This window comes from Rattus norvegicus, chromosome 5 (assembly GCF_021556685.1).
Source record: "Rattus norvegicus strain SHRSP/BbbUtx chromosome 5, alternate assembly SHRSP_T2T, whole genome shotgun sequence".
Taxonomy (NCBI): Eukaryota; Metazoa; Chordata; class Mammalia; order Rodentia; family Muridae; genus Rattus; species Rattus norvegicus.
Window position 1 is genome coordinate 21,616,648 of NC_141538.1, and position 11,559 is coordinate 21,628,206.

Here is an 11,559-nt window from a genome sequence, read left to right on the forward strand (position 1 = left end):
ATAGGTGATTTCCCTGTAGTCCCCCTTCCAGAGTCATTTTCCCAACCTGTATCCAGATGAGAGATGACTTAAACACTAGGTGATATCCTTTCTTCTTTCTCAGGCATGTATAGTAGCGTCAGGTCATGACAAAGATCTCTGTCAACAGGTCTTGTCCAGTCGCTGCCCCATGGGCTCATTTCCACATTCGAGATATTTCCCCGTGATGGACAGCCTCAACAGGATCATTACCCACTAGAAAGTAAAACTGCAGCTTGTGGGCGGAATTGGATAAAAATGTAATGAGTCATTTAATTTTACTAATTGTAGCAATTAGGCCAGCTCACAAGCAGCTACCACAGCAGAGAGACAAATGGAAGAAGTGGGGAGCAGCCATGTGCCCACAGAAATAAGGGGCTCAGAAACTCTTCAAAGAGTGGTCAAGGCATTAGATAACCTTAGTGTCTACCTGAACTTTCCCCTAGATTCCATGAGGAAGCAACAATTTAGACTCTTATTATATTGCAGGCAGTAATCTTGCCCAGAAATGCAAAATGTAGCAACCTGGGTGGCCTAGGCTTTGCTAGGTAAGGGTGCTGGCTGCTCCTGACTTGCCTAATCATTTTATTTAAATGCTTCCACATTATACTGATATGACACAAACTCATAAACACTCTAAGTTGAACATTGCTTTGATTATTTTGTTTGCCTATAGATTTCCTCGTGCCTTGATGCCCATACCAGAGTATCATGATTAAGAATTTGCAATGTTAGTGCTGTACTGAAGACCCTTACCTCTGCCCTCTCTCTTGTCCCTCACAACCACCAGTGAGTGACATCATTTTCAGATGATACAGCCCAGAGATGGTAAATGGCTTGCCAAAGGCACCACAGCTAAGCTAGGGAAACAAGGCAAAAGTTTGACCCACCTTCTACCAACAGAAAGATTTCCAAGAGCAGTGGTTATCGCACCAAAGCCTATGTTTTGATTCAGCAAGTCCAATGGAAAAACCAATCGTGTTTCAATTTTTCCAGGAACATTTCAGGAAAGTCTAAAAGATCTCTGGGTGATGAGAAACGGAAGTCTCTATTGTGTAGTCCTGAACAGTGCTTGACTCACTGTGGGTGGGTCAGTGTTTTTTGTTTTTTTCTTTTGTTGTTTTGTTTGTTTGTTTCGTTCAACAGCAGTCCTCACCCCATGACCCTGCTCTGAACTAAATTAAGTCCAAAATGTAAAGTAACCTGAGGCTTCTTTCCTTGTGTTCTGCCGTGTCTCCCACAGTTATCCAATTAAGCAGACTGAAAAAAATACTTCATCAAAGCTACTTATGAAAAAGAGAGACCTTGAGATGACATTGTTTTATATAAGATAATTATTTCCATATCTTATGTCACCAAATTAATGTGAAAGAGGATTGCTTTAAACATGAGTGCTAATCTAGAAATGTTATCTCACACTGAGTGAGGTTCCGAATATACCAAATGTTTATCAAACATGTATTGAATTCTAAAGCATTTAGTATGTTCTTTTTCCTCCCAATTTAAAAGCAGTGAAATACATGGTTGAATGCTAACCCACCCATTGATGCCAGTGCATGGGAACAAGTATTATACAGGAACTGGGCTCACTGCTTGAACAGATGCTGAAAATGTAGCAGATAATAAACCAATTTCCCAACCCTGCTGTTTGTTTTTAAAAACCTTTTGATGTTCAGTGTCAATGGCACATCCAGAGTAGCAATATTACCTTCCTACTTTAATTTAAGCAGATCTTGAAGAACTCAGGTTAAGTTTGAGGTCAGTAATTTTAACAGGATATTAAAGGAAATCTGCCCTAGATTATAGATGAAGATCAAGCACGTTTTATAGTCAGTACCATATATTCAACCCTCGCTGATTCCCTTGGTCATTTGTTGAGCAACCCTCCCCTGTGACTGTAGCCACTAGACCATCAACAAGTATAAAAGGGCCTTGCCTCTCAGTAACTCACTCACGGTAGGTTCTAAGCTGCTTAACTGGTTCCTAGTCTTCATTTCTAAATCTTTTCTGCACTAGAACACTGACATTTTTCTTATTTCCATATATACTTAATTCTACATTAAAATGGTAAAGAAACGTGAACTTTTTTAGGATTTTCCTACAACCCTACCAATAAGCACCTGGCACACAGAGATGGGTATGAGGAAACTACACCAATGAGATGCTATATCAAGACAAGTAAGGGAAGGAAGGGCCTAGTGATGCTGCTATATCCTGATCACAGAGGCTCAAGTCACCGTCAACACATTCACCTGCAGGTTATCACTTTCTTAGACATTTAGACACATAGATAGTTACCGATGAAATGGTTGCAGAACAAAGATGCCATTTAATATCGAATTAATTAATTAAAATAATAAGCAAATATTAGCAGCATTGTACAACACAAAATTTCCTGAGTTATTATTGAAGCCTGCCACCTACCCCGTTATTAGAGTTTCAGAAAATGTGAGGTTCTGTGTTTTTATTATACTTCCACCGGCCAGATTAAACAGGTTTGCCCTTTCCTTTCTCTACAGCTTAATTTGCATTAAAATGGAATTAATCAAATTCTTACTTTAAGTGTTGCAAATAGGAACAAATGGAGATGTTGTGTTTAAGCTAATTTAATTTAACTATTGTAGTGGCACTCTGGCATGGAGTTATATCCAATCAACAATTTTAATTATTTCAAATTACTTCACTACCAGTAAGTTCTAGGATGCCCCTAAGTATGTCGAAAATAGATTTTGAGTTTCCATCACTGTAAGAAACTCTTGTTTCTATTACAAACCAGCAAAATGTCTTAATGCATCACTCACTGCAGTCCATTGTGACAGGAAAGCCAGCAATTGATTTGAGTGTGCTGGGCACCCTGAAATTTATATACCTATTAGACCTGTGATTCTCTAAGGAGCCCCCATGAATTTTTTATTCCTCTTAAGACAGGAAAGGGGGGAAAAACAGATTACCACCCTACAACCAAAGGACAGTAGCCTGTCATTTTAAAACCTGATTTCAAATCATGAAAATACTCAATTTCCCTTATGAACACATCAAATGTGTTGTGCATAAAAAGGGAGGGAGTAGATGGGTCTCAAAAGTCAGTTTCAGTGGCTTGGGGTGAAACATTTTCCTTGGCTTGAATTAGAAGCAAGGAGCTCTGTGAAGAGAGCAGTGGAGTGCAGTGAGCCAGGACCTGCAGACACATCCCAAGCTGTCACAGTTCAGAACACTGATGCCTTGATTCAATTCTTCTTTTTTTACAGAAACATCTTGGAACTTATTGAGTTTTACTGGAGATGAATTGCAGTTAATTAATCCAATAGACGATTCAATCTTGCAAATTCTTGACTTGTAATATTGTAATCAAGCTTCTGGAAGAGACGACTCAGTTAATGGGAAAGGAGAAGTTGGTTTAACACAATGCCCTGATGTGTCCAGGCCTGAAGAGACAGACCTCTGAGAAGCAGAGCTAACGAAATTTTGTTACCTGGTCCCTCAACATGAATGTCATTAGTGTCCATGATATCCATCTGCTATCTTTTTTTTCCAGTAAGAACTGCTTTAAAAAAAATCAGCCAATGAATTCCTGGGAGCTTTTATAGCTCAGAGAAATGGGTATGGGTAAAGGGACCTACCTGCTTCAAGTGGATTGAAGCCTACTTGTTTAGAAATGAAAAAATGTCTCTGTGATCTGTGATTAATCCATCTGTCTTGAGTACCTTTGCCACTTTCAATTTGTTCCATTTTCAGCATTATAATAACCAATGTGTGAAGCTTTCATTTATTACAATTCAGCTTTAAAGGTTAAGTCTGCACAGGTGTAGTTATAGAGAGATTTGATGCCTGCCTTGCTATGTGATAACATTGCCAGCCCCAAACTAATATCCATTTCCACAAGGAACCACTAGCCTATAGCTTCTCAGATCACATGAAATCTTGGTTAAAGATGACCAACCAAATGGCCTTAATGCCTACATTTTCATTCATAAGAAAACAGGACTGCTGAGAGTGTCTAATCATGATCCCTTCCATTTCTCTTCTTCAAATAAAGGTGAAAATGAAGGTGTCAGAAGTTCAGATATAGTTTCAGAGTATGCAAGAGTCTAATGTGTTTGTGGTCTTGTTGAATTTTCTATCCAATCATGTGACATGGGTTTTAGAGGTTAGATTTAGATAAAAGAGTGAATGTCACTAAGTGTATCCATTATGCACTCGAAGGAAAAAAACAAAGATGGAGCAAGGACCATTGCGTTCCCTAGATAAGCATCTTGGTTGCTCTATCAAAGATTTCTCTCAGGCTTCTGAGAGGCATTCCTGGTCATCGGCTCTCATGTCCAAGCAAGTCATTCCTTAGAACTGTGTCTGTGTATAACCACTAAAATAGAATGATAGAAAGGCAACCTCCTACCATGTAACTTATTCTAACATGCCAGGCAACCAGAACAAGCAAGTTTAAGGAACTGTTCATGTCCTGAATCTACAGCCTCCTGTGTAATGTATAAATTGGTTAACTGCAGGGACAGAGGGGCAATAACGGTCCTCTCTATCAAGGCTCAGAAAAAAGGCCGTAGGAGTATTGAGCACCAAGACAGAAGATCTGTACCAATGTATAGACCCAAGAAAACCTGTCCATCACTTGTCAGGAACATTTGCCTATTTTACAAACTAGACACATAAACTAATCTCTGTTGTTCCATAATTCTGGCAACTCACATGTCTTATTATGAAAGGACAAGGCCAAGCTAACATGGAAAGGTGGAGGTGACATAGGAAACTTCATATCAAAACTGGCTCTGTCTAAGAAAACCTTCCTTCCAATAGTTCTTTTCGATTAGTGGCCTGTGGAATGATCTGTATATCAATAGCTTCTGATGGATTATAAGTCACTCTTGCTTATGCTTAAATGCAGACTACTTAATTATCTCTCTTTTACTTACAATAAAATTCAGGGTTACCATGGCCTTACTCTTTATGCCACTGTAAATAGGTCATAATATCATAAGAGGCCCATGTTCAAACAGACTTCACCCAACTAAATCAGTATCATAGTTCTTGCAAAACAGTTTGAATCTTGACTCTACCAGTCAGTCACCCTATCTGTATTCCTATTCCCAGATTCATAATTCCTGTGAGAGTAATTTTCAGAACAATGGAGTAAAAATCAAAGGACAGTTATGCAATTTTTCCACCTGGACAAAAAACCATTAGATGGTTGATCGCCCCAAAATTCTGACTTTTCCTCATGACTGGGTTTCTTTTCATTTGCCGGCTTCCAACATTTGAATTTTCCAGATGACTGCTGAACCATGTTCACCAAACCAAAGTAGACAGTGCGGCATTTTTAAAAAGGGAAGTCTGTCCGCGTAAATGCAAATATCCCTAAGAAAACTCTAGAAGTCGATCATTCAAGCAGCATATGTGGTTTTGTGGTAGCACACATCTAGAATCTGAGAAAGAGTCTAGATGTTTGAAGCATACATTTTTTCCATCTTCTCATATGATATGCAGATGAACAAACTGTCAGGTGTTGCGAGAGGAACTTCATTTTCTTGTGCAGACATCTTTCGCTGGCAACATGCAGCAGCTACGCGTCTCTTTGTTGTACAAAGAGAAATCTCGCAAAATAACCACAAACTAGTTTTATTTACTTTCTAAAAATGGTCGGCTGTTCTATACATTGCTGCATGGGGATATCCTACGATGAGGCCTTCCACTGCCTTTTCTGGGCAAGGAAACTTCTTTTAGCCTTGTCTGTGCAGTGTTTCTTCATTTTGTCATTGATGTCCTGCTGTTCATAAATCTTAAACATTTACAAATGTATCTGACAGAAGGATTTAAAGGAAATACAAAATCTTTAACTTTTTATTGTTCAAATAGAATATTTCATTTTAAGTCTCCCCTGTAATACCTTAAAGCTATAATTGTTCAAAAATTGTTTTATCCAAATACTTCATGGTGAATTTAATGGCTACAGTTGGAGAAAAAGGCAATTTTTCCAAAATCAAACAAATTATCTAACTTTTGAGATTCGATTTACAGACATCATTCCAATTAACAACTGTTTGCTGGTTACCATGAATATTGTAATGTTGGTTATTTTCCCAGTTAATCCCTGCCACATTTCTCCATGAGAAAAAAAAGTCTACAATGAAGGAAATTCACCTTTCAGAAGGGGGGTTGAGGATATTCACCCTGCCCCAGATTTGTTTCTTCCAGGTCGTCTTGGGAAGTTAGTCTTACTCCTCCTGGTATGCTGGATGGCAAAGATGTTGATCTCCTCAAATAGAGCGCCTGGCTCATCTACTGATTTGACATTTGGCAGAAAACACACAAATTGTGTGACCTACTCCCCTCTAAGGGCACTTTAGCTGCACAGCTTGCTCTGAGTCACTTACTGGAGAGATCTTGGAGAGGCATTTGGCTATGCAAACATTATGAGGGATTTCTAAACACAGTGCAAACATTCCCAAGTCCCTAAGTAGTATTGTAATCGTGTATAATTCTACATTCAGAGCCAAGAATAACATCCTGAGGCAGATGATGAAATTCATTCTTGAATCTTTCCTTTTCCTCGAAGTAGTCTCCCTGCACACCAAAGCCTCACCACTAAGCCATGTTTGTCCACCTGCTATGTTATTTTGGACTCTTCCCAGAACTCAGGCTGTGGCCACAAACCTGGTGCCTATGACCCTTCAAATGCAGCTGACACGTACACGGAAGGTTTGGCTTTGTTTTCCTTTTGTCTTGAGACGTTGGATGATCAGTCTCTGCACCTGTACATCACTGAGAGGATGTCTGGCTAACAGTTGATTGGCAATCACACCCAGAAAACAAAAGCTGTTTCTTCTATTGTCTCTGATTCTGGGGTGATTGATATAAAATTTATACATTAATAGAAAAACAGAAATCTCTGTGTTGAATATTATGACTGTTTAAAGATATTCTATGAAACAATATTCTCTATAGTGTGAAATGTTACATTCAGGTATAGTGACACGAGGTCATGTGGTCCAACAATACCAGCAAAGAAACAAGGAATCTGTACACACCGGGGTCCTCAATCCTACTCTATCTTTATTCCTCCAAACTTACTTTGGCCTTATTACCCTCCCCACTCCAACCCCACCCCCATATAAAAGAGTGAGGATATTTGTTTATCTACCTCACAGGTAAAGTGTGTGAGGGCTGGTAAAGCACTTGGATTAGAAACCACCGGGCCTCTCACTAAATTGAAGAAACATGGAAAACTTTGTGCATAACAGGAAAGAGAAGGGTGGGTTGTCTTCAGTTGCCTGAAAAGCAGCAGCTACACCAGTGAATACAGGAAAAACTATGCCCTCAAAGTTCTAGGCAGAAATTAAAAGCTTCCTAATGAGAAGAGTTAATCCCTCGTATAGACACTAAGTATCTCCATATAGATGGACCACCTTCTCCTTAAACAAACTAAATTTTACTGTTTATAAACACAACTAGAAAACTTGGCCCTTTCTAATCCCTGAGGACTTTGTATGGATGATCCCATTTTCCAGGCCCATGAAGAGTTTCCAGTTCAGCCCTGGTGAGGCTAATTGATGCTCTGAAAATTAACTCCTGGAAGATGAGTAACGTATTATTCCATTAGATTTGGAATGGTTTAACTGGTCTTACATTTCATTTCTAACATGACACCTTTGCCACAGAAGAATGTGGAACTTTGCTCCTGCTCAGAAATCTTGAGTTGATTCATCTCCACATTATAAATGTATTTTAAATATTTCAGTGAAGCACTTGCTCAAGGCTTCGGCAACATATTGCAATATGGCTACTAGCATAAATGAGATACACAGATGTGAGCTCCACCAAAGGTTAAAGAAAGTGGGGAGATGGTAGGAAAAATAGCCTCAGCTAAGATCCTGTACAACTCTTCCAAAGCAATGCCTGTTCCCTTGCCTAAATGACTGAACTAGGTAGAAATAATATAATCTGGGGTTATAAACATTTTGTAATTTTTGAGTCAGAGTAAATATTATAAAATAAGAATGCACCATTTAACTATGCTAACGGTTAGGGTAATGTGTTAATGATGTGGCTCCATTCAGTACCCTTATTTAATAACTATATTCATTTACACAATAGAATCCACAGTCTTAAAACTAGGAAATAGTTTCCAAATGTTCTCTTGAGGAGTGAATTAGATATCAGGTTGTGCTTGGATTATATATTGACACCCAATATAATCACTTCTGTTTCTCTAAAATTGAGTTCAAAGATTTAAATTTTCAAATTGGCTAAACAATTCTAATTCATGACATTAGATTTTCCGAAGCATGACTGTACCATAAAAATTATGTTAAAATTATCCACCAAAATTTTTCTACTCTATTGCCAAAATAGAGTTACCGTTATGATAGTCGGGTTATGTAAGAACAGTAAATGGGTACACAGTAATTTTAATATTCCTGATTTTTCTATCCCCTTCTAATATTTTTCTACCCCAAAATGCAAAAGTGTATCCTTTTATCATAAAAATAAACATCAGTCTTGATTCAGTTTTATACAGAACACTGAAGTTGACTATGTAGTCTAGTTTCAGGTGGGATTGGTAGGACTAGTAGAGGCGGTGGAAAGGACACGCTATGGAGAGACTCTATCACAAAGTGCAAGATAAAATCTAAATATGTCAGAGGGAACTGGGCACCTCCTTGGCATAACGGCCTAGCGTTCTCAACGGAAGAGAAAAGCACAAGTCCCAACAACATGCCATCTAGATAGAGAGACCCAGAACAGCAAAGCATTGCTGGGAGAAAAAGAGTTGAGTCTTTTTCCAGTGGTTTCTATTCCACATGGAACCCTCCAGAACCCTCCCAGAAAATCAGAGTGTCTTAGAAAAGCCTAGCTTTTAGCACAGGTAGATGTGACTATTCAGCAATGGGCCCATCATTCTGTAAACCAAGCTTTATGGCTACAGTCAGCTAACATTCTTTTCAATAGGCAAATGAAACACACAAACCACAGAGAAAAATTCTCTACCTCCTAAATGAAATAGTTCCCAGTTTATTTATGTCAACTATGCTACTGACATATTATCCTCACAACACCTTTTTTCATGAACCCTTTGGCCAATAGTTTTATTTAGGTCCCACTTAAAGCCTTTCTCTGATCAACAAGGGGCAGTGGAGGAGAACATAGCTAGCCTTAGTGGGAATCTCGCTTCTATTTAAAAAAAAAATCTTGCTTTTCTTCTCTGTAGCCAGATAGCTTAGTAGGCTCAAGAGTAAGTGCACAGGTATGGGTGTGAAGATGGCTTCCTGTTCCCAGAAGGAAGAGAACCAACAGAGAACCAGAGATGGAGATCCTCTTTGAGACCAAACAGTACTCGAGCTGTAAAAGTGGGAGAATATCGTCCCTCAATCTTTTACAGTAGGATCGGGATTTCTAGTAATGATAAATAATGCCATTTTGTATAATGGCTTCAATACACATTGTAAAAGAATTATTTATAGATGAGCAGACTGGAAAGCAGACTTCCTCTGTATTTGCATCCAAGCAAGCGCTTGGGAAAGCACTAGTCGTGTTGACACTGGCTGAAGCAGTGGCATCCAGAGAACAACTGCTTTGCTGCATGTGAAGCCATCATACATGGTGAGCCTGCCTCCGAATGGCAAGAGTTTGGGCTCCTGACAGTGGTTCTCCATTCTCTCATTATTTTAAGTTGTGTAAGTTTCACATTTAACTACCTCAGCTGCTGTTGTTTGACTTCAAAATACAAAATCATCCACTTCACAATTAACAAATTATCCCATGGCGAATTTCAAATGGTTATTTGGCGCAAAACAATTTTCAAAAAAATTTTAAAACACAAGGAACCCAACTCCCGCCAGACTTGCTTTATTTGTAATTTTTAAAGCATGGGTTGGGACTAAGAAAAAGAGTCATGTCCTACCAACACAAGGAGATACTGTATATATTTGCTTAATTTGCCTTAAATATTTTGTGCTTTCCCTTTTCCTTTGTCCAGTTTTTGCTTTTTAAATGTATCTCTGAACAAAAGAAGAGTAGTAGGTGGTAGATAAAGACAAACCTGAAGAGAACGGGCCACGAGGTTCTCAGCTCCCCGACGTCAACTGTACATAGTATCCTGACACATAGCCGTCGACATTCTTGAGTTTCTCTCTCCATTTCAGAAAAAAAAAGGTGTGTGCAGGCAATGTGAAAACATTTCCCCCGGACAGCACGGTGCCTGGCCTCGGGTGCAAACCTGCCAGTCCTGTCTCTCACTTTGTAAACATTGTACAAATGTATTTGGAATTTTATTTGAAACAAAAAAAAATAAATGAGTTATTAAATTTTTCCTGTAAATATATATATAGATATATAGATATACATATGCCAACCCCACATAACCGGACCTTCCTTTAGCATTCAGATTGTAAGTGTGTCTTTCTTGGTTGGAGGCTGCTGCCCTGGGCAGTAACTCCGAGTGCTAAAGCACAGTGCGTGGAGTATTCGCTATACCGCAGTACCATAGTTATTTTGGTCAGTTAAGTAAGTTACAATTTGTGATGAAATGAAGTGGAAAGTAGTACTTCATATGAATAATTTTCCTTGGTTATTTGACCTTTTTTTCTTGTAAAACTTTAAAAGAAAGAAAACTTGAAATTTTATATATTTGGATTTTGTAGAGTTTTTTTTTTATTTTATTGCAACACAAGGTACCAAAATCATAAAATAAAGTACACTGTGGTCATTTTAACAGAAGTTTGGTCCTCATTTTTTTTTCAAAGTCTAGAAGTGTTGAGTAGAATTCGGGTGAGGTGATGGGCAGGGCCATGAACACAGACTTATGTTCAAGACAATAAGATCCAAAGCTATAAATAAGTAAATCTGAGTTCTGACAAATTTGAAGCACATTTAGGATTACACTACATCACTTTTTTCTTCTTCTTTCTGTTTTGAGATATCTTACAACCATGTCCTCCAAGTTGAAATTTGAGATCCTCCTGCCTTACTCAGCTTTCTGAGTAACAACTCATGGTGGGGGAAGAGGGGGAATGGGAGGGATGTGCAAGATATATTTCTCTATGCCCAGCTTCATTTTTTAAGGTGTTTATTTTACTTAGTATACTTTTAGAAGCATTAAAGAATATCCTTCCAGAACAAATATAAAAGCTAATAAATAAATAAATAAATAAATAAATAAATAAATAAATAAATAAATAAATAAAATGTGACCACAGGAACTTAAAAAGGAAACTAAATTGCTTGACTTTATATGAAAATATTTTCTTACAAATGTACTTTCTAAACTACAACACGTCTAATTGCTTTCTTTTTCTATTTAGTCCTACATTCCATGTAACTGTTGGGCATAAGTCTGTTTTCAATAAAAATTAGAAATGGACATGGAGGAGCTTGAAAGACGCTCAACACCAGCGGCATTAGCTGCTTTCCTGTGGGAACCAGTGTTCAGACACCAGCCCCCACACAAGCAGCTAGCAACAGAATCTAGCAACAAAATCTCCACATAGTTAAAGAAATTATTTTAGGATTATGGTCATTTCAGGTAAGTATAAAAAA

At 38.2% G+C, this 11,559-nt stretch overlaps 1 protein-coding gene across 1 annotated transcript in view; it reads left to right on the forward strand.

The window, feature by feature from the left end:
* Positions 1-10,735, forward strand: part of Xkr4 (XK related 4) — a 403,270-nt gene extending 392,535 nt beyond the window's left edge. Inside the window, exon 4 of the mRNA XM_087547833.1 lies at positions 3,267-10,735. The gene's annotated coding sequence lies outside the window, so the exon portion shown is untranslated. The remainder of the gene's footprint in view (positions 1-3,266) is intronic.
* Positions 10,736-11,559: the final 824 nt, after the last annotated feature.